The following is an 8,409-nucleotide window of genomic DNA, read 5'->3' as shown; positions in this document are numbered from 1 at the left end:
TTGCCCAAGACCACGTAGCTGGGAGACAGTGTAGCTGGGTTTTTTTTTTCCTTTTAAGATTTACTCATTTATTTGAGAGAGAGAGAGCACGCAAGCTCACACATCCAAGTGGGGGGAGGGGCAGAGGGAGAAAGAGAATCCTGAGCAGGCTCCCTGCTGAGCTCAGAGCCCTGAGAGCATGACCGGAGCCGAAACCAGGAGTCAAATGCTTGACCAATTTAAACCACTCAGGCGCCCCAGGTACAACTGGGTTTTAATTCCAAACCCTCTGGTCCTTCTACAAAGCAAGCTTAGGATAAGAGCAGAACAGCAGGAAAGGAGCTATGGAAGGTGAAATTCTTTTCTCTCCATTGTATTACAAGGGTTCTCAGTTAAATTCTGAAAATGTAGGGGGAAGTCTAAGAAGTCATGGAAATTTGATTTGATTTTTTTTAAGATTTTCTTTTTAAGCAATCCCTACACCCAACGTGGGGCTCGAACTCACATCCCTGAGATCAAGAGTCACACGCTCCACCGACTGAGCCAGCCAGGTGCCCCAGTAATGGAAATTTTAAATACGAGTAAAAGAGAAAGGCAATAAAGACTCCTCAGTAACACTAAGGAGGCTTTACTTTTCCTAAAGGTAATAGACATTATTAACGGGTTTTACACCCACTTGAAGATTTAAGGACAGATAATCAAAAGTGGTTGCATCAAGCACCCACTGAGTTACAACAGTAAGAGGGTGGAAAATAATCTGTTGATTAATTAAAAGACGGAGTCTCCACGTGAGCCACACCGTGCCAGGCAGAGTGGGAAAAAGCTTCACCTTTTCCAACATCTTCAAATATTTTGCTCCATAAACATCATGGAGACAGCATGCTTCACCTTTGAAAACAGACCTAATCTTCGCAGAAGAAAGCTGAACTTGCAATTAGCCTGCTTACGGAATAACTGCGAGTGGAGACTTCCCAAACAAGCTTGCCGCCAAGTCTTGACTTGAAATGTGACTCAGCAATTCTGGTCTTCCCGGGCCTCAGCCTAAGCACTGTTCTGCCCTGGGTCCTGCCCAGAGGTCCCCACCTCTCATTCTTTACTATTTTCAGCAATCGTCTCGGGGGGAAAAGGGAGTTGAAGACACACTGGGTTTAAGAAGACACCCAGGCATCACCATTCTATATATATTAGGCTAGATCTAGGGGAGCCTGGGTGGCTCAGTCGGTTAAGCGTCTGCCTTCAGCTCAGGTCATGATCTCAGGGTCCTGGGATCGAGCCTGCTTCTCCCTCTGCCTCTCCCCCTGCTCGTGCTCTCTCTCTCTCTCTGTGTGTCTCGAATGAATAAATAAAATCTTTAAAAAACAAAACAAAAAAGCCACTCCCATTTTGAGTTTTTTGCCTAGTTTGTTTCTTTGGTATTCCTATATGAAAGATTTGTAGTAATTTGCTTGTAACAGCCAAATTCAACCATAGTCCTAGTAATAAGAAACTCCAAATTAGCTAAAAAAAAAAAAAAAATTTAAGATTTATTTATTTATTTTAGAGAGAGCTAGCTCGAGTGAGAGCGTGAGCAGGGGGAGGGGCAGAGGGAGAGGAAGAGAATCTCAAGCAGACTCCCTGCTGAGCACAGAGCCCCAGGAGCTTGCCTGGGGCCTCAACATGGTGGGGGGGGCCTCAACACCCGGCTTGATCCTACCACCCTGAGATCATGACCTGAGCTGAAGTCAGATGCTTTAACAGACTGAGCCACACCTAGGCACCCCAAATTAGCTAAAATTTTTAAATTTATATTTATTATTTTTTAAAGATGTTATTTATTTATTTTAGAGAAAGAGAAAGAGTGAGCAGGGGGAGGGGTAGAGGGAAAGGGGCAGAGGGAGAAGCAGACTCTCCATGGAGCAGGGAGCCCTAGGTGGGACCCTGAGATCATGACCTTAACCAGCTGAGCCACCGAGGCACCCTTATATTTATTATTATCTCTTTTACCTGAGAAGCAACATCTCATGAAAAAAAATGTAATTTAGCAACAGAATCAATGAAAAAGAGATCAGACATGCTAAATTCATTCTTACTTTCATCTCTACCCCCCTTTTTTTTAAAGATTTTATTTATTTAAAGATTTTTTTTTTTTTTTTTTGAGAGAGAGAGAGAGTGAGAGAGAGCGCAAGAGGGGGTAGGGTTAGAGGGAGAAGCAGACTCCCCACCGAGCAGGGAGCCCGATGTGGGACTCGATCCCGGGACTCCGGGATCATGACCTGAGCCGAAGGCAGTCGCTTAACCAACTGAGCCACCCAGGCACCCCTAAAGATTTTATTTATTTAGAGTGCGCCCGCGAGAACGCACATGTGCGCACGCGCCCCCCCAGCACAAGTGGGGGAGGGGCAGAGGGAGAAGCAGCCTCCCCACTGAGCAGGGAGCCCCATGTGGGAATCGATCCCAGGAACCCAGGATCATGACCTGAGCCAAAGGCAGACACTTAACCATCTGAGCCACCCAGGCGCCCAACCCCCCCGTTTTTTTTTTTAAAGTAAAGTCTATGCCCAACATAGAGATTGAACTCAGGACCCTGAGACCAAGAGTCGGGGTCCACTGACAGAGCCAGCCACGTGCGCCTCTATCCCTTTTTCATACTGTCTCTTTCTAACCTTTCTTCCTCTGCTCCCCACCTATTCATAGCCTTTCTTTTCTTTTAAGTCAGGGTGTGTGGGTGGCCACATAATTTATCGTCCAAACTAGGACACTTCTGAGAGTACAAGTGGCATTACTGTTACTTACGTGGGAAAACAGGCAGACAGCAGGACGGGGGCAGGGACACTGGGAGGTAGGGTCACCCTATTTTAAACACTTGGGTCTACAGTTGCCACATTTATAAGATGAGGGGAGTAACCAGGTGACTTCCAAGAACCTTCCAGCCCTTTCCATTCGAAGAGTCTACTGTTCTGATTTAAAGTGCTTCAGCCTTCGAACTCAGTCGTACTCAGAAACAAAATTAAAGTCAGGTGGTTCTTTCACTGATAAGCTGCCCCAGGCCTCAGGACCACTATTTTCTATCACGGACCTGTTGAATGCAGAGAAGCACCAAAGGTGCTGAGTTAGCTAAGGCATTTTAGCCTCTGCCCTCCCCTCCTCTTCCCACTGAGGCCTAATGCCTCGAAGGGAAGAAACAGGTTGGACTTGTCGGTTCAGGATGTTTCTGGGTGGAAAAGGCAGCCAGCCACTTGCCCAGGCAAACAGGATGTGAGTCTTCTCAGGTGAGTCAGAGCGAGAGAGGGAAAGCACTCCTGCCCCTCTCAGTGGGGGTCTGCCCCCAGCTTCAGAACAGGGAAGGCTGAGGGAAAAGTCTGTTCCAGTGTGCTAGACCCCAGTATCAGCTAGTAAGTAACCAGAGGAAGGGTATTTCTTTTAAAGAAAGAGCAAAAATTTTCATTTAAAGCTGTCACCTTGACATTGGGTATCAGCTATACTTGAATTAAAAACACTAACTAAATAGGGGCGCCTGGGTGGCTCAGTCGTTAAGCGTCTGCCTTCGGCTCAGGTCATGGTCCCGGGGTCCCGGGGTCCCGGGGTCCTGGGGTCGAACCCCGCATCGGGCTCCCTGCTCGGCAGGGAGCCTGCTTCTCCCTCTCGCACTCCCCCTGCTTGTGTTCCTGCTCTCGATATCTCTCTCTGTCAAATAAGTAAATAAAATATTTTTTAAAAAACTAAATAAATAAAGTAATAAAACATTTGAAACAAATGTAACATCATATACCAACTATACTTCAATTTTCAAAATAAAATTCATTCATTCATTAAAGCTGTCACCTTCAGTGCAAGCTTTTATTCTAATGATGCTAATATCATCCCAAACATTTCTGGAATTGTCTTAGAAGGTTGAACCACAGTTTTTTTGAGATCCTTAAATCATGGCAAATCTTCGTGCTTTTGAAAGTGAGTTTGATGTTTGGACACATCTAAGTCACACAGATCAAATCTTAAGAAAGTACGGGAAAGTGAGTGACCAAATGGGGCATTGATTATAAAATCATGAGAATGATGATCTTGTGAAGTTTATAAATGGTCCCTGAGAACCCTTAAGAAACAAAAATCTAGGGGCGCCTCGCTGGCTCAGTAGGAGGAGCATGGGACTCTTTTTTTTTCTTTTTAAGATTTTATTTATTTATTTGAGGGATGGAGAGAGAGAGAGAGCACAAGCAGGGGGAGGCGCAGAGGGAGAAGCAGACTCCCCACTGAGCAGGGAGGGTGGGGCTCGATCCCAGGACCCCGGGATCATGACCTGAGCCGAAGGCAGACGCCCAATGACTGAGCCACCCAGGTGCCCCAGAGCATGCGACTCTTGATCCCGAGGTCATAAGTTTGAGCCCCACATTGGGTGTAGAGATTACTTAATTTAAAAATTTTGAATAAACAATTATTTTGTGCATTAAGTATGATAAGGGTATAATCTCTCATAGAGCTTAAGATCTCTCATACAGTTATTGAGTTGATGTGCACATTAAGTGGCTCTTCTCTGTTCATGGATTAAAACCTTTGATGAGGGGCACCTGGGTGGCTCAGTCATTAAGCATCTGCCTTCAGCTCAGGTCATGATCCCAGGGTCCTGGGCCCCACATTGGGCTCCCTGCTGGGCAGGAAGCCTGCGTCTCCCTCTCCCACTCCCCCCTGCTTGTGTTCCCTCTCTCACTGTGTCTCTCTCTGTCAAATAAATAAATAAAATCTTAAAAAAATAAAACCTTTGATGATCCGGCCCCCACCAACTATCCAGCCCCACTTCCCCTTTTTCCAGTCTCCTTGAACCTTATTCTTAGCCATGCCAAACTAATCCCATGCTTGTTCTTACCTCCGCATGTGTATCCATCCATTCTGTGCCCACCTGATGAGCCCTGATTTGCCTTTCAAAATTCAGCTCACATTCTATGAAGACTTCCCTGCCCCCTGCAGTCAGAGTTAATAGTTCTCTTGACACCTTGTGACACTTTTATTATAGCCCTTGCTACACTTGGCCATGATTACTTGTTTATACATCTGCCTCTGCTTTTTTTTTTTTTTTTTGAAGATTTTTTTTGAGAGAGAGAGAGAGCGCACGAGTTGGGGGAGGAGCAGAGGGAGAGGGAGAATCCTCAAGCAGACTCCTCACTGAGTACGGAGCCCAACATCCCAGGACCCTGAGATCACGACCTGAGCCAAAAATCAAGAGCCAGACGCTTAACCGACTGAGCCACCCAGGCGTCCCCTGTCTCTACTTCCTTGAGGGCAGAGTCCAGGTCTTACTCACCTGGGCTGATAAGGGTATAATCTAAAGCACCTAAAACTGCTATAGGCACGCAGTAGACAATACTGAACAGTCTCATCTGAAGCTAAGCAGTATGGAGCGCCCTCTGGTGGAACCCAAGGAAGCTGCAAGAGTAAAGGTCTAATCTCAGTCCCAGCTTAAATTTTGCTTATTTTTCCGAAGATCATCGCCAAGACAGAAAAATCTACACTGCACAAGAACTTCCCATCTCCCACTGTTTTCAGCCTAGGAGCCATCATGAAATAAGAGGAGCCATCATGAAATAAGAGGAGAAATAAGGGGCTCCTGGGATCGAGCCCCACCCTCTAATATAACATATATATTAGATTTTATTTGAATGTGTGTAATGTAACATTAATTAAAAGTCAGAAGGTGTCTCCTACTTTCATTCATCCATTAAAAATCTTAATTATTGAATGAGTGATCAAAAATTATTAAATAAATGATCTAGGGGTCTGAAACCTAGAATTTGGAGTGGACCTATATATTCATTCATTTAATAATGACTTAATTGAATAAGAATACTGAAGCTAAACACTTAGAAAGCACCTGTTATATGATGAACAGTGCTGAAAAAAAAAAAATAGACGATGTAGACGATGCCATATCTGGATTCAAAGAACTCAGTCAGTGAATACTAGAACCTTCCCAAAGCTCTTTGCAAAGCATTTGAACACACTGTACCATGTAATTCTCACTACTGTATTTTACAAATAAAGAAAATGAGGAGAACAGACAGGAAAGGATTCACCCAGCTGCCCAGCCCACTCTTGCTACAAAATAAATGGTAGCACTAGGGCTCATTCTGGGGATTCTGTATCTAAATCCAAAGTTCTTCCCACGGGTTCACACAAAGACTGACAAAGTCAAAGGCAATTCTTTCCTTAAGTTTTTACTATGGAAATTTTCAAACATATACAAATTTAGACAAAATAGTATAATGAACCCTAGGTACCTATCACCTGGGCCCACTTATCATCAACCCATGGTCAACCTTTTTCCATGTATACCTTCCCCCACCCAGCCAATATTATTTTGAACAAATTGAAGGCATCATTTCACCCATAAATATAACTTCAATACCATCATCAGGCCTAAAAAGAATTAACATTTCCTAAATATCAAATATCCAGGGTTAAAATTTCGAATTATCTCATAAATGTTATTTAAAAATTTACAGTTTGGGGGTGCCTGGGTGGCTCACTTGGTTAAGCATCTGCCTTCGGCTCAGGTCATGATCCCAGGGTCCTGAGATTGAGCCCCGCATAGGGCTCCCTTCTCCGCGGGAAGCCTGCTTCTCCCTCTCCCTCTGCCTTCCTCCTCTCTCTCTGTCGAATAAATAAAATCTTTTTTAAAAAATTTACAGTTTATTTGAATTAGGGTCCAAATCAGGTCCAAAATTTGCCATTGGTTCACATGTTCCCCAAGTCTCTCTTTTTTTTTTTAAGATTTTATTTATTTATTTGACAGAGAGAGAGCGCGCGCACAAGCGGAGGGGGGGGGGGGCCGGCAGGCAGAGGGAGAAGCAGGCTCCCCACCGAGCAGGGAGCCCAATGTGGGGCTTCATCCCAGGACCCCAGAATCATGACCTGAGCCGAAGTCAGACACTTAACCGACTAAGTCACCCAGGAGCCCCCAAGTCTTTTTTAATATATAGGTTCCCCTTCATCTCTTTTCATTTCCATACAATTTAAATGTAAAGGAACTGGGTCATTTTCTGATAGAGTTTTCCACAGTCTGGATCTTTTTGCCCCTATCAGCATGATGTTGTGTGATATGTTCCTTTGTATTTCCTATAAATCAGTATTGTATTTAAAGCAGTGATTCTCAATCCTTCCCAAGAGTATCAGAGTCATCTGAATGGCTTGTTAAAACAGATTGTTGAGCCCCACCTTCAGCTTCTGATTTTGGTCTGGGGCAGTCCTGAAAATTCGCATTTCAGGTGATGTTGACCACACCCAAGAACCGATGATGTAAACTACACTGGGGCTCATTCAGATTCAGAGTTAACTTTTTCTCTGGGAGACTACCTCACCTGGCACTGTGTTCTTCCATCAAGGGGTACATAATGCCTTGGGTGTTATAGACAACTGATGAATCACTGAACTCTACCTCTGAAGCTAATAATACATTATATGTTAATTAATTTTCAATTTTAAAAAAGAGGTACATAATGTGTAGTTGCCTTTTTTTGTGATATTAACAGTCTTTGATGCTCAGCGCTTGGATCTATTCATTCATTTGGTATTGCAAAATGGTGATATTCAATCATTCCTGTTTCATTTACTAGCTAGACTACTTCTAGGAAGAGAAACTTCCTCATCTACTAAATAGTTACCCAGTGGGATAGTTCATATAGGAAAGACCCATTTTGAGCATGAGTTGGCTCACTAGCATCAGCTACAGATTTGTTTTTGTTTGTGTTTATCTGTAGGGTCATTATAAACTCATGTCATTATACGTGTTTGATGCATTTCGAACATTATAATTATTATCCTTATTGATTCTCAAATTATCCCATCTTTGACCAGTGGGACCCTCTTCAAATTGGCTTCTGAATCTTTGTGTTGAAGGAGCTGAAGGCAAGCTGAGGGGTACCTGAGTGACTGTCGGTTAAGCGTCTGCCTTCAGCTCAGGTCATGATCTCAGGGTCCTGGGATCGAGTCCCACATGGGGCTCCTTGCTCAGTGGGGAGCCTGCTTCGCCCTCTGCCCCTCCCCCAACGTGTGTGTGCGTGCACGTGCACCCTCTATCTCTCTCAAAAATAAATAAATAAAATTAAAAAAAAAAAGAAGGCAAGCTGAGGGCAAAGCACAGGCTGACACCCCGCAAACCCCCGCCCCCAGGTGGGATATGGGTGACATTCCTCAGGCACTCCCGGCTGCCCTAAAGCTAAGGGAAGGAAAAACAAATGGCTAACTTACAGAGATTACAGTCCTGCAGGACAGGAGTCTCCCTCAGTTTACAAACGTCTTAGTGATTTACAAGAAAAAAGCATTCTTATGAATAACCTAACTTCCAAAAGGAAACTGCCAACCGTCCTAATGTTAATGCTAGAAAGAAAACCACCTTACCATGACACTGGCAAGGCCTCCAATATCTTGTATGTCCTCTTTAGCATAGGAAAGTTCTTTTGAAAA

This window comes from Halichoerus grypus, chromosome 11 (assembly GCF_964656455.1).
Source record: "Halichoerus grypus chromosome 11, mHalGry1.hap1.1, whole genome shotgun sequence".
NCBI lineage: Eukaryota > Metazoa > Chordata > Mammalia > Carnivora > Phocidae > Halichoerus > Halichoerus grypus.
This window is presented reverse-complemented; position numbering follows the sequence as displayed.